Below are 26,943 nucleotides of genomic sequence, written 5' to 3' on the forward strand. Positions count from 1 at the left end.
CTGCAGCTCCACCCATGAAGCACTCCTATCGGTCCCCTCCCCTGTCCCCAGTGCCTCTGCCCGGATTGAGGCCTCACATGTCCCCAGCCTCCTTCTGGTCTCCTTGACTGCAGTTCTGCCTGCTCCAGGAACATTACACTTTTAAAAGCCAACCTGAGCATGTCACTTGTCTGCTGACAAGGCTCTTTCCACTGCTCCTCGTTCCAAAGGATACAAACCAAGCTCTTCCATGAGGCTTACGAGGCTGCAAGACCTGCCCCCGACCCCTCTCCTGCCTTGCTCTGCTGTCTCCCCTCCAGGCTGGCCTTGCTCCAGCCACTCCTAAACTCCCGGCAGATCTCCCCACAGAACTTCTTTCTCGTCTCCTGCCTCAGCACACACCCTCTGGTCTCCTCAGATCAAGGCTTTTCCAAGCGTGCTTTGGGTACCTGCTTCACCATCCGCTAGCATACTGTCGACTCCTGGGCACCACCCTGCCCAGACCTGCCAAAAGAGAATCTCTGCATTGTTAAACACAAATCTGTGGATGCCGCACACTAAATGTTGAGAGGCACTGTTCCACTGAGCAGCTCCTCTTGTCCCAGCCTCCCTCCTGCCTCAGCTGGGCAATTTCTTCCTTTTTGCCCCTGTACTCTCCAGGGTGTAACTAACTGTGACTGGATGCCTCCTCTGCTGGGCTATGAGCTCCATACAGGCAGTGACCATGTCTTCTTCCTCTGACCTGTAAATCCCTGAGCCTGGTACAGAGAAGGGATCAATGAACGGGACCTCCAGCTGAGCCCCAGTGCCCCTGGCCAGGAGGAGGTCAAGCTGATCTAGTGACAAGCCATAGCTTGTCTGGAAACCTGAGACACTGCTCCCAGGGTCTCTGCAAGTTACATCTGTCCCTCCACCCGACCCTACCTCACCCTCTGCACAGTAAGGAGACATGTTGGGACTATGTGTAATGGAGGGCCTACGGGGTGTTAACAGTGACATTTAACAACAAGCTCTCCAGAAAATGTCTGCATGCATAGACTCAATAAGTTTATTATAAATTTTACTGACACAAAGGATGTATAGCACATAATTTACAAATACTAATGAAATATCCAATATTCTTTATTGTAAATTCCATATAGCCAGATGATTGTCCCAGAAATCAACCCATTCGATGAGTTTCGCCTAACTCTTTATCTGTAGCCAACCTACGGTTGCAATGACAGATTACTGTAGTTCCAACTTAATGTTGCTTGATATTTTCATTTATGTTAACAGGTAAGTTGAAAGTGAAACAACAAAGACATGTCAGAACTTCACTCCTTCACTGGTAGTCGGAGTGACTTCTTTGCTGAATAGGTTAATAGTTTGTGAATACTGGAAAAATCTTTGTTTTCTGCTATTCACCATGGAGCAGCTATAAACATGACACCCTTTAAAATTTAATCTGCATTAGTAGTATTTTTTCCCATCACTTTCTTAGGTCTAGACAATCAACAAAACAATAAACCAGGTCTTAATGTGCAGCACCTGTTGACTCCCCTGGTCTAGCCACCCTCGCCATGGCCAATCTGTGATGTGACTGAGCGTAGAGGTAGGAGGAGATGCTCAGCAGTGCACGGTCACGTGGCAGTTCCACCCCGCAGATACAAGAGACAGGCGCAGGGAAAGGCAGTAAAATGAATACGAACTGGTGAGTTTTCACTATATTACCTTTGTAAACATAACTTGTTTAATGTTAAATTTATACCGCTTCTCTTTTTTTTTTTTTTTTTTTTAATTTTTGAGAGAGAGGATCTTGCTCTGTAGCCTAGGCTGGAGTGCAGTGGTGTGATCTCGGCTCACTGTGGCCTTGACCTCCTAGGCTCAAGTGATCCTCCCACCTCAGCCTCCTGAGTAGCTGGGACTGCAGGCATGTACCACCATGCCTGGCTAATTTTTGTATTTTTTTGTAGAGATGGGGGGATCTCACCATGTTGCCCAGGCTGGTCTCGAACTCCTGGCCTCAAGCAATCCTCCTGCCTCGGCCTCCCAAAGTGCTGGTGCGGCAGGCCAGGTGTCACTAACACAGGCCTCCATAACAACTGTTTCAGTACTGACTGAGTGGTTAAGTTAAATATTAAAAGCTGACAGAACCAGTGCCCTTATACAAAGGCTGGAATGTAACAAAAGCCCACCAAGAGTTTTGCCTAGGCCTTTCCTGGGCCTTAAAGCATGACAAAATAATGAAGGAATTCTTAACAGGCCCCGTTTAAGGTTAAACAAGTTTTACTGAGGGGAAGAAACTCCCCAGGCCTCCACAGATAAGTTTTATTGGAGGTCTGAAGGAGCCCCCCAAACTTCCGTGACTTAGCAGGGGAGAAGATAAGGGTAATTACCCCTGGCACCTGGACCCATCTAGATTAAGTAAATTTACTGAGGCCCCAGAGGAAGGTCTTCAGGACTGAAATCTCAGTTATAGATTAAAAGAAGTTAATCACTTATGTCTTTAGATGAATGCACACTTACACATAGACATATAATTTGGAAGGTATATAAGCTCTGGAAAACTTTGTAATTTTGAGTTGGTCCGGGAATAATTTCCAGGCCTTCTCCCTGTAACCGGTTACAGAAATAAAAACTCCCTTCTCTCCCAGTTCATCTGCATCTCGTTATTAGGCCTTGAGAATAAGCAGCCGACCCTCAGTTTGGTCCAGGAACACTGGGATTACAGGCGCGAGTCACTGTGCCTGGCCAGTTTGATTCTTAATAACAGCTATGTTTAGCAACGGGCTTACAAACATTTTCCTTTATTGCGCAATTGATTCTCATGAGCTGTTTGTGGGCCAGTTCCACGATAGTCACCCTAAAGAACTGAATGGGACCCCCCATTACTGCCATTACCCAGAGGGCCAGTCCCCTCCCCAGCCCTCTAGAGCCTAGCTTGTGAGCTGCCAGATCTGGGATCCTGAGAGTCTAACGGACCCTGCTGTGTGATCCAGCCAGCTTGTTTCCACTCTGTGGGCCTCAGGTTCCTCAACTTTGAGGGGGAAAATGGTGCTCCTAACTCGTGAGGTGTGGAGAGAATGAAACGCCCACTTGCCCTTCCCCCACACACTTGGCCTACATACTGTAGTTCATTCCCATCACTGCCCCCACACCTTACTTGAGACACACCATGCGCTTGTTTTGGGGACATGCCTGCACACCCCTCACCCTCCCAAACCACATCACACACAATAACATGTCACCCCATATACCACTCAGAGACAAGCTGACCTGTAGACAGCTGCCTCCCACACATCACCTCAGACACTCCACAGACAGATTTTCCTCCAGCTCTACCTCACACACAGCCTACCTACATACCCAAACCACACCCTACAAAGGCTCCCATGTGCATATGTACCCGAAATTCCTTCGTGTACTTTGTACTCACGTGTACTGCGCCAAATACCTTTTCCCTCCCCCCAGGCATTTCACAGAAATGGATGCCTCACCCTGCCCGCCACAACCCACTGACACTCCAGACGTCCCCCCCGCCTCCCCCTGCCAGCACGAGCATGCGCACCACACACATGTGCCCATCATTTATTTATACTTCTCTCCAAACTCACACCTCACAGCACACACTCATGCCACCCCCACGCACAGGCATTCCCATATGGCCCTCACACACTCAAGGCTTTCCCATATGGCCGCACATTCCAGGACAGGAGACCCCAGCCAGCCCTCTGAGCCCATGCCCTGGATTAAGGAGAGTGAGGGGCATCCTGGTAGCATGAGGTGGGAAAGCTAGGGTGCACTTCCTCGTGGTAACAGCTTGCTTCCCTGGAGGTCAGGCCCTGGCTTGAGGTGCAGGGAGGACTTCAGAGAACTGAGAAGGGATAGGACAGAACTGCTGGCTAAACACCTCTGTGTCCTCCAGACCCAGCCTCAGGCAGCTCCAGCAGCCAGCTCCTTCCTGCTCTCCCCAGCACCCCCAACCCAAATAAGGACACCCATCTGCTTCTGGAAGCTCCTCCCATGCCCTGTGAGAGCGGGACTCTTGGGGGCTTAAGGGCCTTGCCCAGGCTGCAGTGAACGCTGAGCCCAGGCTCCCCTGTCACAGGGAGGGATCAGAAGGCACAGGGCCCTGAGCGGAGGCACTAGTGGGAAGGTGAGCAGGGAGGCCAGGGATCCCGCTTCCAACTCCACAGGTGCTGTCAGGACTCCAAGGGGGTGCCCCTTTCCTATGCCTTGCCAGACTGAGGCAGTGGCAGAGGCACACACTGTCCTTAGCTGTCCCAATCCTCAGCTCCACCTGAAGGTTGGACCCTATCCTGTCCCCCAGTCATCATCCTGTACTCTTGCCCTGTCCTTGCCCTCACCCCCAGCCCATCAGCAGCAGAGCTGAGTCCTGGGGTGAGGGGCCTCTGTCTGTCTGCTCCCATCACCCAGCATCTGTGTGGCCAGGGTAAGGGCCTCCCTCCTGGACCACCCCATCATCTGAGCAAGGAGGAGCCAGTGTGCAGCAGATGCTGAGTGGGCTCTGGGGCCCATGATGGGCAGATGCCAGCACATCTGTCTAGGTGGTCCCAGCACACTCTAAGAGCAGCCTCAGGCCAGACCAGGTCCTGATGGGCACAGGGAAGCCATCTCAGGGGTACACCCCTTCTTACAGCGCCACCCAGCAATAATCCAGAGTAATGGCTGAGGCCTTAGAGAGCAATGATGAGGTATGCGCCACCCACTTCAGAAAGCTCACTCACTATCTTGCATTCTCCTCCCACCTCTCTCTCTCTCACACATGCACACACACAGGCCACTCCAGACTGATCCCACCAGGCTGGTGCAGCCTGTCCTCTCTAGACTCTACATCCTGGTCCTTGCAGAAGATGCTGCCTTCAGATTTCCATGGCAACAGCAGACAGCTGCCCTGACTGATTGCACCACTGCACTCCAGCCTGGGAGACAGAGCAAGACTCCGTCTCAAATAAAAAAAAAGGTCCTATTCACACAAGCAATAGAAAAAATAACCTATCTAGGGAAACTTCACAAGAAATGCCTTGGACATACATGAAAACAAACTACAATTCTATTAATAATAAAGCAAATTACAAAATTTTACTTATATTAACACCCTTGATAAAAGGAGATGCATCCCCTGTTCCTGTATGGAACTGCAATTTTATCAAATAAATTGACAGGTGTGATCCTATTCTAATCATAAATGCAGTAGAATTTTTTTTCAACTGGACAAATTTATTCCAAAATTCATCTGGAAAAATAAGCCAATTTTCCAAGTTAGCCAAGACAATTTTGTAACTGCAAAATAATGAGGAGGCATTTGCCATGCCAGTTATCAAACTGTGCTATGAATCTCCAATAAATCATCTGTACTAGGAATCTGTACCAAAAACAGTGGTATCGACGTGAGAATGACCAATGGACCAATGCCCTACAGAAATAGTACCATGTGTATAGAGGAAACTGGTTTACAATAAAGATGGCCTTTCAAAACACTGAAGAAACATTGGATTATTTAGTAAGTGGCTTAGAAATCAACTTGCTATCCATTTGGGGCAAATAAAGTTATATCCCTATTTTACATCACATACAAAAACAAATAACAGAGGATTAAAGGTTTATTATAAAAGAGAACACTGTAAGTAGAACGTGTTAGAGAGTATTCTTCCAGTCATGTGCAGGGAGTGGGGGAGCTTTTCTAAGCATGTTCCTAAATCCAGAAGCCATAAAAGTTTATTAGGTAAAAATCACCATCTTCTATATGGCAAGAGACACTGTAATTGAAGTGAGTGCCAAGCTGGCGAATATGCAGTGAGGGTGGCCCTTCAGATACTGTGGGGAGAGAGTGGACTGATAACCTTTCTGGAAAGAAATGTGATAATATGAATGTATCAAAGAACTTTAAAGAGATTTGTTCTTTTTGAGCCATTAATTTCATTTCTCTGAAGCTATTCTAAGAAAGTGATCACAAGAGTACAGAGATTTATGTACAAATATATTCATCATTGAGAATTTAGAAATTATGGAAATAACCAAAATAAAGGAATGATTAAATTTCAACAAATCCATAAAAGAGCTATTATATAGTCATTAAAAACAGTATTTGTCCAATAATATTTAACAATATGGGAAAATGTTACATGAAAAATTTAGATGACAAAACAGTTTACACAACGTCATTAGGATATAGGCACACACAAACATATGTAATTGCCACTTGTGAAGAAACTCATACTGCACATTTTTTTCAGATAACACCCGAGATCATTTTCAAAGTAGCACCTAAGAATTTAAGCCCATTTTTTTTCAGTAACAAAGAGCAAAACACAAAACAAATAAAAGAAACAACTTCATTTTCAGCATCCGCTCTGAGATGCTCACAACTCCACTCCCCGGGCTCCCCTCCTGACGGTTCCCAGTGGAACAACTGGTCCTGGCCATTAGCTACTTGAAAGCTTCCTATCTCACCTTGACTTTAAGCTTTCCCTCTGTTTTAATGTCCTACTAGTCTTTCTTTGGAGAATATGTGTGCAATTGTCTCATAAGATTACATCCCCCAAAAGGATGCAATTTTATTGTGGAACCAGTAAAAGTTAAGAGGTTAGCGAAAGCATAGGAAAAAAGAGCTAAGAGACAGAAGAGCAGAAAACACATTTTCTTTAATATCTTCTAGTTAGATGTCACTTATTTTTAAGATGATAGACTTCACTGAAGGGAAAAATAAAATAGCACTTTAACCAGGCCGTTTTATTTATGGAAAGCTTTTTGGCCTTATTCACTTTTTTAAAAAAAATGAATTAAGGATTACCAGGAGTGGGTGCATAAGTAAAAGATTAAAAAGAAATACATGAATGAAAAGATGCTCAACTTCATTATTCACCAGGAAAATGTAAAGTAAAACCACAAGACCACATGCAACATACTCACCAGAACAGCTAAAATAGAAAGACAGCAAAGACCAAGTGTTGGTGGAGATATGGGACAACTGGGATTCATATATTCCTGGTGAAAGTGTACTGGTACAATTCTGGAAAACTTTGGCAGCATCCACTAGAATGGAACATAAGATTCAGCAGTTCCACTCCTAGGTACACACCTCATGGAAACACAGACACATGCACCAAAAGATATGTACAAGAAGGCTTATAGCAGCACTATTCGTAATTGCCAAATACTTCAAACTTTCCAAATGTCCATGAACAGTAGAATGCATATACAAACTATAACAGTCACACAATTGAATACTATACAGCAATAATAAATGAACTACTGTATAACTACATGCCTGACATACATGCATCTTGCAAATTAATATTGAACAAAATAAACCAGCCTCAAAGAGTAGATAATCAATTATCCCACTTATGTAAATGTCAAACACAGGCAAAATTAATCTATGATGTTGAGAGTCGGGATCACTACTTTGGGAGGGTGCATTTATCAGAAAAGGGCTCAACGTGGGCTTCTAGGGGGCTGGCAAATGTTGTGTTTCTTGGTCTGGGTCGTGTTAACATGACTGTCTGTGTTCAGCTGTGCAAATTCATCATAAACTGTCCACTTATAATTTGTGTATTTCCATGTATACTATATATACCTCAATTAAAAATTTAAAGATGAAAATTAATAAAAATGTCAGTAGGAATTACCTCTGGGTGTTGGAACTATAGGTCGTCTTATTTTTCTTCCTTATATTGTTTTATGTATTCCAAATCTACTACAATGAATACGTAGTGATTACATACATATTTTATTATGGTTATATAATAAAATTACATAATAAAATTATACAACAATAAAATTGCACAATAAAATTAATGTGATTTTATTTTATATGTATGTATGTGTGTGTGTGTGTGTGTGTGTGTATATATATATACACCACATAATGCCACCATGGTTCTAAAAGGTGCTGTGAAGGTGGCCTGGGAAATAAGCCACTTCTTTTCCTGAGGAGTATCCATTGTCTCTTTCCTGGGCCTCGGCCAGTGGTTCTCAAATCTGCCTGGACATCAGAATCACCTGGAGATCTACTTAAAATTCAGTTCTTGGGCCCTACTCTCAGTGACTCTGATTTAGTTGGTCTAGGATGGCCTCCAATATGGCACCTTTCAAGTTCTAAAATAGCAGGATGACACACCACAGGGTCTGAGCTGTGGAAGCCTCAGCTCTTCCTGCTGGATGGAGGTTGGGAAAACCTGCCTGGGGCACTGAAAGTCCCCTTGGGTTAGGCTGTGAAATAAAGACTATGCCATAGGGTTTGGTAGCTTCCTAGAAGGGCAAGGGTTTGGAAAGCCCAAGGTAGCCCATGCTTTGGGCCGACTACAGAAGAGAGAGGATGGCAAAGCAGGTAAGAGCATGAATATGGAGTCAAATAGACTTGGGTTCAAATCCTGCCCTGCAGTAAGCTCTCTATGTTTGAGGTTAACCACTTCGAGCCTTAGCTATATCATGGGAATTCACAGGGATTCTCATATCTCTTTGACAGAATTATGACTATTAAATATGATAATTTATGTAGAACAATACAGAGTCTGGCATGCAGTAATGTCAAAATGATATATGCTATATGTAATATTATCATATTTAATTGCATATATTTAATCTTACATATAATTACATAACATTACATATTATATCGAGAAATATATTAATTGATATTGAGTATGAATAGTCCAAATTATGGAAAGTCTGATGCTTTGATGATTGTTTTAAAAAGTACAGCTTTCAGCCAGGCATAGTGGCTCATGCCTGTAATCCCAGCACTTTAGGAGCCCAAGTTGGGAGGATTGCTTGAGACCAGGAGTTCCAGACTGGCCTGGGCAACACAATGAGGCCCTGTCTCCACAACAAAGAAAACAAAAATTTAGCTGGGTCTGGCAGCATATTCCTACAGTTCCAGGTACTCAGTAGATTGAGGTGGGAGGATCACTTGAGCCCAGGACCTCTGGGCTGCAGCGAGCCATGATCGCATCACCATGTTCCAGCCTGAGTGACAGAACAAGACCTAATTCTCATTAAAAAAAATCTAAAAAAAACCAAACCAAACAAAAAACACCTTCATCTATTGCACTCCCTTTTTGTGGACACTTTATATGAAAACATTCATTCATGAAGTCTTTGAAAGCTTCCCTCACCAGTTATTAACTATGTGACCTCAGGCAACTTACTTAACTACTATGTGTCTAATTTTTCTTCTGCAAAACGCGAATGATAACAGTACTCACCTCATAGGGTTACTGTGACTATTAAATGAGTTAATATGTGTAAATGGCCTAGAATCACGTGTGGTATAAGTCCTCAACAAATGTTAGCTATTATTATTCATTTGAAAATTATTTATTGAGTGCTCACTGTGTACATGCACTGTAGGCTGAGGACACAACAATGGAAAAAAAAGATACAGCCCTGCCTTCATTGTGCTTGTAATCAAATGACAGTAAAGGATATAAATAATTATTAAAATGGATGAGGAAATGGGACCCTTTCTAGCAGAGTTATATTGCATGGTGGCATGTCACAGTCATCAAAGACCTCCATCACATCCTATTCTAAAATCTCATTTCAAGAAAAATGTCCTGTGATGCATCAGGCTCTTTGTGGCACAGTTTCTAAGTCACATGCAGGAGATAGCCCCGCCACCCCAAGGACCCTCCCTGGGGCTCAGGCTCCATGCAGGTTTGGATGATTCATCAGGGATCCCTTTGAAACAAAAGGTATAAATGCAGCAATGGCAAGTTCCTTAAGTCTAGCCCCTGTGCAGTAGAGCAGGGAGGCAGCACAAACCCTCAAGCTCAATATTGCCTGAATCTAGGAGGAAGGCCCTGCTGCACAGAGCCCTTCTGCTATTGGGACTCCAGGCCACTTGAGGGCATCTGGCCTTGAATCTCATTTCCACCAGCCATGGCTCCACATCTCCATTTCTTCATCCAGTGCACTTATAATGAGTACCTATTCTGTGCATGGCTCTCCACTGAGGGTACTGAGCTAAGCAAGATATGTTCTTACCCTCAGAGAGATCACAGCCCAGTAGTAGATTTGGATAGAATCATGACTGATATAAATTTACTAAGACTTGTGATAGAGTTTAGCACTGCATGTGATTGAGGGCATCTGAGTAGGCTTCCTGGAGGAGGTGATACCAAGTCTCACAGGCTGATGAGTTTACCAGGTGAAGACAGGGAAGAGCACTACATATGGAAGGAGTCACAGGTGAAGCCCAGAAATGGAAAAGAGTACATGAGTTTGGGGGGCTGGTGCAGCTGGCAGTGGGGAGAGGCAGGAGAGGAGATGATGCTGGAGAATATAACAGGAACCAGATAGTAAACAGCCTTTTGTCTCCACTAAGAATGCAGGGCTCTGTGCTAAAGCTTTAGAGCAAGCTTGTCCACCCTGCGGCCTGTAGGCTGCACGTAGCCCAGGATGGCTTTGAGTGTGGCCCAACACAAATTTGTAAACTTTCTTAAAATATTATGAAAATTTTTTGCGAATTTTAAAAAAGTGAAGCAGCTGTCATTAGTGCTAGTGTATTTTATGTGTGGCCCAAGACAATTTTTCTTCTTCCAATGTGGCCCAAGGAAGCCAAAAAATTGGACAGCCCTGCTTCAGAGAATCCACTGAAATACATTAAGTGGGGGATGATATGATCCTATCTATGCTTTGGAAAACGGACTCTGGCTTCAGTGTGGCCCATGGCTTGGAGTAAGATAGGATGGAGGCAAAGAGGCAGTTTGCAGGCTGCTATATAGTCACTTAGACTGAACACTGTGAGGACCTAGGTAATCTGGTGGTCAGAGAGAAAAGAAAGAGATGCACAGATTTGGGCCTAACAAAGAATATGAAACTGAAAGGATTTTATTTAATTAAATATCAGGGAATGGTGAAAAAGAGGTCACGGTAGCCTTTAAGATTTGGGGCTGGGTTTCCCCCAGGAGACAGGAAATAGAAGACGAGGGACAGGTTGGTGAGAGAAGATGTTAGTTTGGATGCATTGAGTTTGAGGGGTCTGTGTGATATCCAGTTGGGAATGTAGGGTAAGCACTTAAAATGGTGAGCCTAAAACTAAGGAGAGACTTCTGCCTTCAGTCACAATGGAGTAACAGGGCCTAGATTTACATTTCTGCCTTAACATTTAAAAACCAGGTGAAATAGATGAAACGACAGTTCAGACATTGGACAAAACGCGGTGCAAGGCAATGATTCTGAGGAAAGAGAACAAACAAAGTGAGCCCCGTGAGTGCCCTGATTATTCCCCGGAAAGAGTTTCCAGAAGGAAGAGCTAGTGAGTGAGAGAGCAAGAGACTGAGAAAGAGAAGGAAGGATGGAGGGAGGGGAGGGAGAGAATGCACAAATGTGCTTCGGAGGCCTGTAGAGGGCTTCCATTGTCTCTGGCTGAGTACTGATCTGCACATGCTTGTGAGAAAATGACCCAAGGCTGGGGAATGAACCACAGAGAGAAGTAAGCAGAGCAATCTCAGAAATTCATAGAAGGCTGGAAATACTCTGTGTTCCTACCAGTCCGAGTAGAAAGACCTCCTAATACACAGAACATCAGATCAGGGAGGGTCCTCAGAAGAGCACTCTTTAGTAGTGAGGCCAACTTAGCCCTCGGCCAAGGGCTGCTCTGGACCCGCCCTAACAAAGCCTAAAAGAAAACCCCAGAAGGATCCAACTGATTCCAAGTATAGGATGAATATCCCTTATCCAAAATGCCTGAGACCAGAAGTGTTTCAGATTTTGGATTTTTTCAAGTTTTGGAATGTTTGTATTATACTTACTGGTTCAGCATCCCTAATCTGAAATGCTCCAATGAGCCCTTTGAGTGTCATTTGGCTCTCAAAAAGTTTCAGATTTTGGAGCGTTTCAGGTTTCCGATATTTAGGATACTCAACCTGTAACTTAATTGTTTGTCAGAACAAAGCCCAACATTAACTATTAAAGGATAAAACAAAGTCCAACATTGTAAAATCCAAAACATTTATCATCTAATCAAAAATTACCCAGGCATTCAAAAAAGGAGGAGAGGAAGATGCATAACTAGAAGAAAAATCAATCACCAGCTCACACAATAAGAAATATATATTTGGTCTTTGTCCCCAGTTCTTGACACAGAGCTTCTAAAACCCTTGGAAATTCTTGCATGATAGGAACATCTTTTTTATTCTCAATAAGCCACTTTCAACCATACCTGAGTTTACTCTAATGAGGTGACTCTTGGTGGGCTCCTAGATAGCTTAATGATGGAGGCTGGCTGCCAGAGGAACCAACCATGTGATTAGAGGATTAGAACTTGCAGCTCACCCCTAAGCCACTGGGGAAAAGAGAAGGGCTAGAGATTGAGTTCACTCACCAATGGTCAATGATTTAATCAATCATACCTATGTAACAGGACCACCATAAAACCCTAAATGACAGGGTTTGGAGAGTTCCTGGCAGGTAAACATATCAGTGTGCTGGGGAGGTGGCACATCTGGAGAAGTCATGGAAGCTCCACGCCATTGCATACCTTGCCCTAGGTGTCTCTTCCATTTGGCCGTTCCTGAGTTGTATCCTTTATAATAAATCAGTAAAGAGTAAATAAAATGCTTTCCTGAGTTCTGTGAGCCATTCTAGCAAATGTTCATACCTGAGCAGGGGTCCTAGGAACCCCCAATTTATAGCTTGTTGGCCAGAAGTATAGGTGACAACCTGAGACTTATGAAATGGGGAAAGTCTTGCGGGACTGAGCCCTTAAACTGTGGGGTCTGCATTAACTTCAGTTATAATAATTAGTACCAGAATCAAATTAAATTGCAGGACCCTCAGTTGGCATCTAGAGAGTTGCCAAATTGGTTGTTGGTGTGGAAAGCAACCACACATTTAGTGTTAGAAGTGTTGTGGGTAAAAACAGTACAAGTAGGAAGACACAGATGACAGAATTAGCAGACATAAATGTTAAAAGAGTTATGATAAACTCACTCCACGTAAAGAAGACCGAGAAAAATATGACTATGATGAGGAGAGAAATGAAATATATAATTAAGATGCAAGGCAAGCTTCAAGAGATGAAAAACGTAGTATCTAAAATAAAATATATACTTCATGGAATTAGACACTGCAAAGAAAAGATTCGTAAGTTCAAAGGCATAGGTAGAAATATTTCAAAATAAAACACAGAAAAATACTGAAAAATGAAAAACTCTGGAACAATATTAAGCAAGCTAACATACACATAGTTGGAGTTTCAGGGGAAAAGGCAGAAAAAATATTAGAAGAAATAATGCCCAATGTTTTTTCAAATTTAATGAACACCATATACCCATATATCCAAGAAACTCAAAAGACATTCAGTGGAAGAAACATGAAGAAAACTATACCAAGACATCACATAATAAATTGTTGAAAGCCAACGATAAAGAGAAAAATCTTAAGAGCAGCCAGAAGAAGGGGGGTGGGGTGGGGCAGATGCTCATTCTGGACAAATGTATTCAACATTGTACTGGAGGTTTTAGCGAAGATGATTAGGCAAGAAAATGAAACAAAAGGCATCCAGATTAGAAAGGAACAAATAAAACTATCTCTACTCATACAAGACATAATCTTGTGTAATAAAAATCTAAGTTATCCACTAAAAAATGATTGTAACTAATAAACAAGTTCAGCAAGTTTGCAGGATACAAGATCATTACACAAAATCAGTTATATATAGTTCTATACACTTGCATTAAGAAAGCAATTCAATTTACAAAAGCATCAAGAAGAATAAAACACTGAGGAATAAATTGTTAGAAATAAGTACAATATTATACATTGAAAACTATAAACTTCCTTGAAAGAAATTAAAGAAGACCTAAATAATAAACAAGAAGACATCCTGTGTTTATGGATCAAAAGACTACATATTATTAAGACAGCAATACTCTCCAAACTGATCTACAGATTCGATCCAATCTCCGTTAGAATACTGGCTGGTTTCTTTGTGGAAATTGACAAGCAGATTCTAAAATTTGTAAGAAAAAATCAAGGGATACAGAATAGCCAAACAACCTTGAAAAAGAGCAAAGGTGGAGAACTCATCCTGATCTCAAAACTTACCACAAAGCTCCAGTAAACAAGGTAATGTGGTATCGGTATAAAGATAGACATATAGGTCAAAGCAGTGGAATTGAGAGCCCAGAAATAAACTTACATTTACAGTCAACTGATTTACAACAGGATAGTGAGACCATTCAATGGAGGTAAAATGGTTTTTTCACCAAATGGTGCTGGGACAACTGAATATCCATATTCAAGTGAATGAGTTGGGACCCCTACCTCACACCAATAACAAAATTAACTCAAACTGAATCAAAGACCTAAATGAAAGAGCCAAAACTATAAAGCTCTTAGAAGAAAACATAGGCAAAAATCTTTGTAAAAAATCCTACAGTTTCTTACATGTGACACCAAAAGCACAAGCAACAAAAGGAAACTAGATAAATTAGACTTCATAAAAATGTAAAATATTTGTGTTGCAAAAGACACCATCAAGAAAGTGAAGACAACCACAGAATAGAATAAAATATCTGCAAACCATATATCTGATAAGGGTCTTGTTTGTACCTAGAATATATAAAGAATGCTTCAACTCAATAATAAAAAGGCAACCGAATTTAAAAAATGGACAAGAGATATGAATAGATATTTTTCCAAGGAAGATATACAAATGGTCCATAAGCACATTGTTAGTCATCATTAGTCATCAGGGAAATGTAAGCCAAACCACAATGAGATACAACTTCACACTTACTAGGATGACTATACTTAAAATTACAGGTAATAACACGTATTGGCAAGAATATGAAAAAACTGAGACCCTCATATACTGCTGGTGGGGATGTAAAATGCAGCAACCACTTGGGAAAACACTCTGACAGTTCCTCAAAAGGTTGAACATAGATCCTAGGCATATACCCAAGGAGTGAAAACATATGTCCATATAAAAACCTGGACACAAGAGTTTATATCAGCATTATTTATAATAGCTAAAATGTGGAAACACCCAAATGTTCATCAATTGATGAATGGATAAAGAAAATGTGGTATATCCATACAATTGAATATTATTCAGCAATAAAAAGAAATGAAGTATTGATAAATGCTATGACATAGATGAACCTAGAAAATATTATACTAAGGAAAGAAGTCAGCTACAAAAGACCACATATTATGTGATTCCATTTACATGAAATGTCCAGAATAGGCAAATCTATAAAGATAGAAAATAGATTAGTGGCTGCCTAAGGCTGGGGGTGTAGGAAAAGGGGGAGACTGCAAACGGGCATGGGTTTTCATTGGGGGGAGTAATGAAAATGTTCTAAAATAGATTGTAGTGATGGTCATACAACTTAAAACCATTGAACTGTACACTATAAACAGGCAACTTGTATGGTATATAAATTATATCCCAATAAGAGGGTAATGTGAGAGCTTTGAAATAGTTGTGGAGGAATTGGAGCAGGCCCAGGTCACAGGACTGCTGGGCATTGCTGGGGGCTCGCTGGAGGCTGTGGACCATGAATTTGGACTAATGTCAATTCACGAAGGAATTCCCCCCACCCCTTTAAACCAGGACTAAAGAAAGCATGCAGTTACCCTGTTCTAAGGTTGAGGTAGGAGACTAAGAGGACAGGCGGTGAATGGTGGGCAGTTGAAGTGACAAGCAACAGAGCTCAGATAGAATAGGAACAAGAGTTGATTCAGAGTGAGGAGAAAAACTAGGGCTCAGGGGCCTGAGGTCTCTATGAACAGACATGGTGGAGGTATGGGAGACAGAATACATAGGAGGTGCACAAAGATTAAGATTTCACAGGTGGAACAGTTTCAAATGATCCCAAGATGCCAAGTAATGGGTGGATGAAATGGAGATGATATTTTTCAACAAGTTGAAGACAACAAGCCAAGATTCTCTTGCTTTGCTATATCCCTAAGTGACTGGACCATTAACTTTGCCATTAATTATGACTATTCCAAACCTACAGAGATAGGGTCCTATAAGTCAGCCCTCAACTCCAAAGATGGCTGGCTCCTCATCTCCCTACTTACAGCCCTGTGTCACCGTAGGGGAAACATCATGCTTGCTGGCACCATCTTTAATTGTGCAGTTTTACCCAATATTAAGGGATACTGGCAGAGCCTTTCAACAGGGAAGAGCCTTTCAACATGAAGTAGAGAGATACCAAACCCCAGAAATGAGCCAGCCCAGAAACCCAGTATGGCCAAAAGTCCCTGCCAGGCAGCCATCAGCTGTAGACATACAGTTCACACTATGCTCAGAACTTCCATTCACATAAGGCAAGGTCATGGCCAAAGGACTACTCACTCCTGAGAAGCCCCTTGACTCCCACACAGTGATGGTAGTTCCCTCTCCTGCAGTACAGAGAAACAACCCTGAGCAGGTGGCCTGCGTTCCAATTCTGAGTCTACCACAAACTTGCAGTGTGACCTTGGTTCAGAACCTGAGGCCTGTTTTGCCTGTTACACAAGGGGTTGGATGTGGGATCTCAAAAATTTCTTGCAGCCTTGACAGTGGGTTCAGGAAGGAGGCTGTCATCAACTTACATCACTCAAAATACACCAGCTGCACATGACAAATGAGCTGAAGTCTCAAGCCTCATTAACAGTCATCACAGCAGAGTCATCCCTCTGGGGTTCACTACTTGCACCCCTCCTCCTCCTACTGCTCCTTCCCAAGAGCCTGTGAAGTAGGCTCAAGTGATACACCCTCCCCCACACCACTGTCTTTCTCTTCATGAGATTTTCTTTAGGTTAAAAAGTCAACCTGGTTTGAGGCCATGTGTAGAAAAGGAGAGCAATGGGGTCCCTGCCATGAAAGCCATACTCGAGACCCCTGGCTCTCCACAGAGCTTCCCTTTAGGGCACCATCGTCACAAACCCCATCAGAAACCTGGGACTGACATCCATGAGGAGGCAAAGCAGAGCCCCAGGTGCCCCCCATTTCTCTGGCCTGGTCCCTTGGAAGGACAGGCAGACTTCCCAGGTGTTGGGGACGCTCAGCAGACACTCTGCAGCTGGGGACAGGATCCTGTCATTTTGCCTCATCTGTACACAAGACAGCACCCCCTCCTTCACAGGGCAGTTGTTTATGACCGTTCTGTGGGCCAAGAAACATATCCTTGGGACCCCAACATGTGTAAACAAAAAATGAGGTCCTGGTTAGGAGCCTTAGGCAAGACCCACCTCCTGATGTTAGAAAGCAGGCTTGGGACAGCACCCTGGGGCAGGGCATCTCCACAACTGAGTGTTTGGGCAATGGGAGGGCAGGGGGGCTGGAGGCTCTGCCACCATGATTCCCTCTGCGGTCCTAGGCTATGGTGCGACCACATGTAGAGGACACCTCCTTTCTGAGAAGGCTTGGCTGAGAGTCCCAGCACAGGCTAGTGAACAGAGCCTAGGCCTCTGGATCTGCTCATCAGCACCACCCGGTTAGAGTTAAGGCAAAAAGACCACAGGAGGATCCAAGAGGGACAAACCCAAGGCCACAATAGTCACACACAGTAAGAGCAGGCTTTGTCCAGTGGTCACACCCTCCCCTAAACCCCATTTCACACACACACTCCCAGGCGCATATGGGGTCCGTGGCCCCTGAGCCACCCACGTCTTCCGCCCACCTCCCTCGCAGTCTCCTGTGATTGGCCCTTTCCCAGGGCCGGCACGGCCTCCTCCCCTCCAGCTCACCGAGCGATCTCCCTTCCTTCCTTCCAGTACTTCCTCCTGGTTGTTCTCCTGAGGAGGAAAAGAAGGGGTGACTCTCCACACCCTTGCAGCCTCACCTCATCATCCCTGCCTGCTGCCTGGCCAGACCTGGTCACTCAAGGCCTCCTTCAGTGCCCTGGTCTCAGCTGCCTCAGTAGGTGAGTTACGTGACAGATCAGGGTAGAGGGACTTCCATAGAGTGCTCACTCTGTGGGCCCCGGATGGCAGGCAGGCAGGCAGGCAGTCCAGACGAGGGCAGTGATGACCTGAGCTGTGGGAATGAAGCACTGAGGGGTGGGGGGACAGGCAGAAGCTGGAAGGAGGAGCCCTCCAGAAGAGGCAGAGGGCCGGAGTGTGGAGCTGCCAGAGCACAGGAGGCTGGGGGAGAGGCCCTTACTCCCATGATGGAGGACCTCCCTGAGGTCCTGGGCAGCTCCTGGAGTAATGAAGCCTCCCTGATCACCTGTCTGGAGCATGAGGGGTTTGGGGGGATGACCTGTGGAGCTCCACGTGGTGATAGGGGAGCAGCACTATCAGGAAGGGGAGGCCTTGGGACTGTAAAGGGTTGAGGTCAGTGAGGGTGGGTGGGTGGAGCTGACGCAAGGGTTGGGCCCATGGGCTGAAGGCAGGATGTTGAAAGCTTACCAATCTCTTCGGTGGCCCCGTTTCAGGGGCCCAGGTTTCCTGTGCTGCTTTGAATGCTGAGATCCCATGGGCCGGGGAGTGCCTCCTGGGAACAAAATCCCTGTCTTGGCAAAGAAAGAAACCCAGAAAGAAGGCAAAGGTGTCCTGGCCCCCATCGTGGCCAGAGGATGGAGTGGGTTTAAGGGATGGTCCCACTTCAGGCTGCACAGTAAGACCTGGAGCCTGTTGAAATTCCCTGTATTCGCCTCAGTACTGAAACCAGCACTTGGGTGTCTCCCTTCATCACCGTGGCAACAGTCAGACTAACAACCACCATCACCTATTAATTAGGACATGGAAACATCTTCTGGTTGCAGTCTCCATCCCAAACCCTTCAGGACCAAACTGAATCCACAAGGTCTCAGTGGCCATGCCACACAGGGACACCCAATTGCTGGTTTCCATGGCAACGCAGAGGCCAAGTCTCTCTGCATCTGTGGGTTACTATAGCAACCCAGGCAGAGCCAAGTGCACTGTGGACAAAGTCCCCATCTGGAGGAACCACCGAGGACACATTCACTGCTGCCCTCTCTGCAGCCAGCTCTGTGCTAGGGCTCAGGCTGTGTGCCGGGAGGGGCACACATCGTGCCTTCTAGGGACTGATGGAAGATCTAGGATTTGCTTGTCTGTGTCCTCAGCCTCTTGTCCCCTTGCTTCACCTGAAATGCACCTGGGTGTTCCCACCCACTCACAAGGCTTCATCTCCCACAACTCTTACATTGAGAACATCCAAGGCTGCATCATGGACCCAGCCCTCTTCTAAACTCTACCTACCTGCTCTCTGGACCCTGCACCCCAGATGTCCCACAGCACCTCACATTGGGGTATACGGTTTTGGACTTCCTGTGAGTCTGAACATTCACTCTATACATTCTGTCTCTGTGAGTGACATCACTCAGCCCCTTGAGGCACCATCGTAGCTTTCTGCTTTTCCCTGTCCACCTTCCTCCACCAATCCAGACAATCATCAAGCACTGCTCATGCCATCTACTGAGCATCTCTCAATTCTATGCACCTCACCTTCCCTAGAGCCACTTCTGAGCTAAGGCCTTCCTGTCTGTCGCCCAGATCTTGGCATCATCATGGGCATCTACACCTAACTTGCTCCTCTCAAATCCACCCTGCAACTGACACCAGAGTGAGCTTCCTAAGATCATGTCCTCCCAGCCTACTTAAACCCTTCAGAAAACCCCCACTGCCTCTGGACAGAATCTAAGCTGCTTTAGTCTGCCCGATGATCCTGCCAACTGTCCAGCCTTATCTACTACCAGGCCCTGGCTTTAACTCCTAATGACAACATCACCTTCTGTCTGTCCCTTCCCTCCCTCCAGCCCCACTACTTCCCCTCCATGTCCATCCTCAGCCATGCTCTTGTAAAAATTACACCCAGATTTTCAACGAGAACTTGGAACAATAATTAGGAATCTTCAGAATCCAATTTCAAATATCAGAAGGAAAAGTGATACCCAGATGCAAAGCTGGACATTGCTAACCCCACCCCAAATGGACGCTGGAGACACAGACCCCTCATCTGCTAAGCAGACAGACTGTAAGTGGTCGTGGAAGAAGGGTGCAAAAGTGAGCACATTCTGTTAACACTCATGGCCTCCAGAAAACAGAAGAATCATGGACATCAGCTGAGAAGGGCATCTCATCCTTCCCCTCCCATAACACTGTTGGGAAAATCAGGCTCAGAGAAAGGAAAGGTCAAAGCCAAGGCTCCCAATATGGAGTCTTCCATTCTCTCTGCTTGGACACAAGCCTCAAAGCTGCACAGCCAGCCTCAAGGGAGTCAGTGCAAGGGGCACATGCACATCCTGCATGCCGGCACCTTCCAGGTGGGGAAGTGGACGTGTGCATGCACCTGCAACTGGAGACCTCATCCTCCATCTCCCAGGAACTCTCTTTCAGGTGTCTTTTGTCTTGCTACAGGTGGAATGAGACCTTCCAGTCAGAGTAAAGGGACATCTCAAAGCCGACGCTCAGGCCAGCATTTTCTCAAGCACAACATCCTGCCTGGTTTCCTCCCTGCCAAAGCTCTCAGGTTTCGTCATAGTGTTAAACCAAGGAAAGCGGACCAGGAAAAAAGGTGAACTTATCAACTGTAGATGAAGCTAGCTTCCTCCAAGGAGGTCCATTCTTACCTTAGGGCTGGACCATGGGGCCCGTGCTACTGAGACTTGTGCCATGACCCCCTGGAGGACAACTGGGGAAAGATGGTCAAACAGAACCTCAGGGCTGGATAAACTGCATCTCTCAAGGGTCATAGCTCCCTGGGGCAGGCAGCCCTTTTGAGGCTAAGCTGCTGGATGGTGATTATGAAACCTCATGCACTGAGCATCAGGGTGTTTGCTCTTCCCAGAGAGGTCCCTCCATCTCTGTAGTTAGCCATTGCTGCTTCACCTAAAGCTCAAACACACCTCCCTTCAGTCCTAGTTCTGTCCTCCACAGCCCCACAGAACATGACTCTTCAGTCTGTCACAGTGCTTTGCATTAGTGCACTGAATGGTGAGCACAACCTTCTAAGAAGGGTGCTATTATTGATATTTCACAAAAGGGGAACCTAGGACTCAGACAGGGGAATTCACTTGCCCAGTAAGTGGCAGAGTGCATAGGAGGAACAGGAACCACGTATTCCTACCTGCAGGAAAATAGAATGACTTACTACTGCCAGGCTAGATGACCAGCTGGCTCTGTGCTGCAGTGGGGGCTCAGAAGGGAGATCCCAGAGTGGAACAGGCAGGGCAGAGGTGCTTCTGATACATGTCCCCTGAGACCCTCAGGCCTCCCACCATGACAGGCATCTGGACACTGTGACCAGCTGGCCTAGGCCTGGACCTCGACATAACAGTGTCTCAAGTCCCAGATATAATTTGGCATCTTGGGTACCCCTTCAACACTGATCTTTCTGAAATATCTGTTTACCTTTTAGGCTAGTGGAGCACAGCCAGGGGAGGACAGGAAGAGGGTATTCTCTGGTGACAGGTGTGCCCCCCACTGACAGACCCTGCTCAGCAGAACAGAAGCCCTTCAGTGAATGAGACCTACCCTCTGCAGAAGGCTGGTTAGGAAGCATCCATGTCTACTTCAGCGTCTCACCTCCCTGTCACAAACAGATCACCACAGTTTTCCTCCAGCCTCATGCTGTCCTCCCCCTGGAGGAATGCGGGTACATGGAATGTTCTCCACCTCCATGCATGTCCAGCGACGTTTTGGATCAGCATGTCAGGGACACTGTCAGGCGTGCCTGCTTGAACTCATCCAGCCCTGGCTGGACGTGATTCTACAAGCAGAGCAAGACCAGCATGTTCTGTCCTCCAGTTATCACAGCAGTTACCCTGGCAACCTGCAGGCCCTCCCTGAGGTGTCTGACGGCTGAAGCAGGGTCCAGTGGGATGGAATGGAGGATGGGCACCCCGGAAGACAGCCCATGGAGGGGCCCTTTGGGTCCCCTGCTGCCCTGGGCACCTGCTAAGAGAGAAGCTGAGCCACCCTGCCTGAGTCAGTAGGCAGTAAGAGCTGAAGGGAGCAGGAGGTTAGGGCCCAGTGGGAAGTGAGAGCAGTGGGGCCAGCACCAGGGTGAGCTGAATAAAGCTCTCGCCTGAGGCGTAGAATTTAAAGATTTGCCAAAAAACTCAGCAGCCAAGAAATTTAATACTTCCAGCAAATCAAAGCAAAACCGTCCATGATAAACAAGACTGGAGTTAGGGTAAGGCAAGTGAGGCCAAGGCCTGCAAATCCAGTGTTGTATCTTGTCTTTATTAAAAGTTTGATTTTGTTGCTGTGTTTTGCATTCATTTTGATTTAAAAAACTACTATATTGAAATATCATTTATCTTAATTACTCAGCTTGTTTGAGGTCCTTTGAATGTTGCACTTGAGGTCAATGCCTTTCTAGCCTCACCCTAGTCTCAGCCCTGGAGGGGAGGGACAGACTGAGTCAGGAGCAGGAAGGAGCACAGTGCCATTGAAAACGCATCATGCGACAAGGAGCCGGGAGACATGGGTTCCCATCTGTCCCCTTCACAGATTCTCCTCAGTTCTGATAGAATCAGATTCAGATTTCACAAGACTCTGCAACATGAATATTGCTGCTGGGGAGCACAGGTGCCTAGCATGCACATGGACCCCTCCATACAGGGTGATAGTGAGTCATAAGGTGGCACCCACCTCCTGCCCTCTGCCAGGTTGTCTGCTGAGGGGAGGAGATGGGAGAAGGGGAGAGGGGAATGGAGGGGGTAGGCAGGGAAGAAGCTGGCAATTTTGCATGACTGGGAGCAGGAATGGCAGATGAGCTGTAATTGCCTGAAGCTGAGAGAGGCTGTTGATAAACGTTACTAATAATCAACCTTCAGATCTGACACCCAGCTCAGGCTGGGATTACTGTTTTGAATGGAAATTGAACCCAAACCAATAATTACCCTGGTGAGCGATGCCAGTCTTACTCTGGAGACTGTTTTAGGCAGGGAAATGGCACCTGCATGTCAGTACCAGCCCATGAGGTAGATGATCCAGCAAAGGACTCCCTCCTGGGGTCACACCAAGAGCACAAACTGGCCTGGACTCTGCCAACACAATGGTCCACAGTCAGCAGGAATGCTCACCCTCTTCCTAGAGCTCACAGTGGGTGAGGGACTCCCACCCATCATTGTCAATCTTCAAGCAGAGTCCAGACCTCAGACCCCACTCCCACTGTCCTTCCCCCTTGGGCTTCATGGAAGTCCCTTGTTGACATCATCCCAGGCTGTCAGAGCAGGTGCTTAGGGGGAGGGGTGGCTGTCCCCTAAACACGGGTGCAGCCCTCCAATCCTCTGTCTGGGACCCTTGGATAGCCGCACGTTGCTGTTAGGCCGGGAGGCTCTTGGAATGGCCTGAGCTGGGGCTAGGTGAGAGGGATGAGGCCACAGTAGGCCCCAGAGCCCATCCCAGCCCTTGCCTCTGGTCCCTGATTGCTCCCAGACAAGGCCGGGTATGCCCCAAAATTCTATCTGGAAACCAACGCCCATTCTCCGGCCCTCCCTGTATCCCTGCGGTGCCTTTCATCCTGTCTAGAGAGCTCCTAGAATGCTGGCAACAGCCAGAACCAGGCCGGAGCGGGAAAGGCTGCAAGGCTGCTTCTCTCTGTGAACCAATCCCTCTCCCCAGGATACATTCTGAGCTTGGGTCTTTATCCCTGGCTTCTCCTTCAGGCAGCTTGACACTAAAAATGCATTCACCAGACAAACTATGGCGGGATGAATGACGACAGCAGCACTCTACTGTTTATGCATTACACCCCACTAAACACCTCTGCCATCTCTGCCGTGCCAGGCCCTGGGTTGGGGCAGGTGGCCCCGAGGAGAATAAGACTGTCCGGCTCTCAGGAGTGCCTGGTGGGGAGGAGTATAAGCAGGCAGGTAATTACACTGCAGGCAGTTCCTGAGGGCCCCTTCAGAAGGAGTCAATATGTCCTGAACTACAGAGTCTGAAAAAGTCCATGAGCTGCCTCAGGGGGCAGGCAGAGCTAATCAAGCCTGGTGGGATTCAGAGTGTGTTTGACCACCATCTTCAGGCTGAAACTGGGCGAAAGGCCAGCAAGTGTCAGAAACTCCCAGAGTGCTCAAACGGGGGCGGACACCTCGAGAGTGCCATCTTGTGGCGGCACGGCAGGAATGCAGCTCTGTCTTCAGGCCCCGGAGTTTCCCTCTGCTCCAGTCCAGGCCCTGAAATGGACCCCTGAACTCAGATGTACAAAAGGGAACCAAGGAAATGGATTTTGTTCTGTTTGCAAAGGCTTGGGGCTTGGGGCTTGGAGTAAGTGGGGCACGATGGGCCCCAGGGTGTGGAAGAGACAGGGAAGCAGGCAGGAGAGGGGCGGTGCCTCTGGAGCTCCCTGTCTCCCAGGTTTCCCCCCAGAGCATATTGGCACCCTCTAATTATCTGTTCGGCAGTGTCTACCCACCACTCTATCGGGACCCCAGCACTGTCACCAGCCAACAGAGGGAGTGACAGAAAGCCCGTGCCCAGAACTGGCCTGCTTAGTTTCTAGGGTGACAAAACAGATTTGGGGGCCCAGAGCAGCAGTGCTCATCAGCAGTTAACTCGCCTTGCTCCTGTAGCCTAGGGAGGGGCTCACTGACAACTTGGGGTCAGGCAAAGGTCCTCCCTTAGCCCTCAGCTGTCCTGTTAGATTCTGAAATTGTTGCCCCAGTCATTTCCTCTCTTGCCAGAGGGAGGAATAGTGACCAGATGTGAGGTGAATGGTCCCCAAAGAAATGTTCCCAGATGTGGAGAGCCTGGCGTAAGCCAGATGTGCGGGAGGTGCAAAGGGAGGAGGGAGGATAGGTGCCCAGGTGTGAGGGAGAGGAAGAGAATGGACACGTGTAGGCTAAAGGGAATTACGCCCTGGCAGAATATCTCAGGCATCGGCAAATTTTTTCTTGAAGGGCCAGATCTGAGATTGTAGTGTGAAAGCAGCCATAGACAACATTTAAGCCGATAGATGTGTCTGTTTTCCAATAAACAGTTTTTTAAAACAGGCTGTTGGCCCACTCGCCATGGCTCACTGATCCAATCCAAACTTACTGCCCACAGGAGTGTCCGTCCATGCTGACCATGGAGACCACAGTGCAGTAATAACTTCATCCCAACCTCTGCCAACAAGTACCAGGTGTTCACTGGCTACAAGCCTACTTCACTGCTGCCTTGTAGGGCAATACTTGGTGGTAGTTGGGGGTGGGGGCGGCACTTGTGGTGTCACAAGGCTATAAGGGTCAGGACTGGAGTAGGAAAGGCCAGGGTGGGGAGAAGCTTGTCCACTGTGGACCCCCAATCTTACTCCTGCGCTCTGGGCCTCTCCCCAGGCACTCGGGGGCGGGACACTCACCTGCAGTGGGAGGCTCTGCGCAGTCGCGGCTGCTCCCCTTCCTTACCCCAGGGGGTCTCTCTCTGTCCAGCTGCTGCCCCTCCAGCCCCTTCCCGAACAGGAAACTCCCAGAGCTAGGCAGGGGGATGGGACCGAACTGGCCCAAGGACAGGCCGCCAGACAGATGACACCCCGCGGAAGGCGAGGTGGCCCGAGGGGGGAGGGGGAGTAACCCTGCACCGGGACCCAGGGCCCGAGCAGAGGCCAGACTAGAATCGACCCCTGCCCTGCGAGACTGGGCCCCGTGGCCCCCACACTGTTCCAGGACACACCGTGGGCCTGCGCCAGCCTCCCTACCCCAGCTCCTGTCCCCTCGCAGGTGCGGCCACTGCCAGCAGATCGCGCATGGCTGGCTCGGACTGGTCCCTGGGCTCTCCAGTTACACTAAAAGTGAGACCAAGGAAGATGGTATCGAGGCGGCGCAGGCTCATCCAACATTGATGCGGCCCCAGATTGCCCCACAGCCCCTCACCTCACGGCAGACCGAGGTCCCCGCTCTCAACTCCCATGGGTTGGGCCTGGCAGGGAGGGAAGGGTCCTCTACCCCACCACAGCTCACTGCCCAGGGTCACACAGGGTCTCTTCGGCTCAGCGACCTAAGCGGAACTCTAGGGGCAGGGGCTCCTGCTTAATCCTTGAGGGCTTTTAGGGCTTTTAGAGCTCACCGCCCTCCCAGAAACTGCCCAGGCAAGGTGCCTGTGAAAGCAGGCCTGTGGCCCCCCATTACGTGTAATCTTGGGCCCAGGAAAGGGCCAGTGTACCCGACCTCCTTCCACTTCCCAATCCTACCTCTTGACCCCACCAAATGCAAGGCAAAAGAAAGGATCCCCCCAGTCCCCACCCCGTTCACACAGTCAATTCCACCATACGCACCTGCTTCCACAGAAGCACACACAACTGGGACACATCTATATGGCTGCCCTTGGTGGCAGGCACACCCCTGTGCACACACCCCACCCAGATACACTCTTACTGATGCGCACACTCAGATGCGCACACAGAAGCCTTCTCTCAGAGCCCAACCCATCATTGCCTCTGTTCTCTGAACACTTGGTGATGGAGAGGACAAAATAATACCCAAAATGTCAGACTGTGGGAAAAGGGGCCGGTGTCAGGAGACAGTGTCCTTTCAGGACACTGTGATGTTCCTGGCATGGTATTTAGTTGGTCTGCAGTGTCTAAGGGGGCATGGAGGCAGAGCCAGGCTGGGATTGAATCTTTGTAGAGGAATGTGACCTTGCAAAGAGATAGTCCTAGGCTGCTGTTATCCTGGTGCCAGCCCTCCCTGACTCCAAAGCCTACCCAGATCCGGGGACCGCTTCCCCCTGACCTCAGCTCTATGCTCCTCGTTCTGACACTAGGATCCCATCTGCTGGCACAGTTCTATAGCATTGTTCACCTGCAGAAATCTGCCTCTCCCCAGGGCAACAACATGGACAGGCTGTTCTCTAAGGCCTGCTGACTTCTGAACCCCATTCCCCAACACACATACATATCTAGGGTTGTCTTTGTTCATATTCAGATCAGAAGACCAGGACACCTGCCCAAGGCTGCAGAGGAACACACACCTGAGCCTAGAGATCTAACTGCTGCACCTTCAGGACAAACCACATGGCTTAGGATAGACAGCAAAGGTGTGACTCTCCCCCAAGCACATG

At 47.2% G+C, this 26,943-nt stretch overlaps 1 protein-coding gene across 3 annotated transcripts in view; it reads right to left on the bottom strand.

Annotated features, from left to right (window-relative positions):
- TUB (TUB bipartite transcription factor) overlaps positions 1-26,943 on the bottom strand; it is an 84,419-nt gene that overhangs the window by 46,263 nt on the left and 11,213 nt on the right. The gene's annotated exons all lie outside the window — the stretch shown is intronic.

Source organism: Pongo pygmaeus, chromosome 9 (genome assembly GCF_028885625.2).
Source record: "Pongo pygmaeus isolate AG05252 chromosome 9, NHGRI_mPonPyg2-v2.0_pri, whole genome shotgun sequence".
Taxonomy (NCBI): Eukaryota; Metazoa; Chordata; class Mammalia; order Primates; family Hominidae; genus Pongo; species Pongo pygmaeus.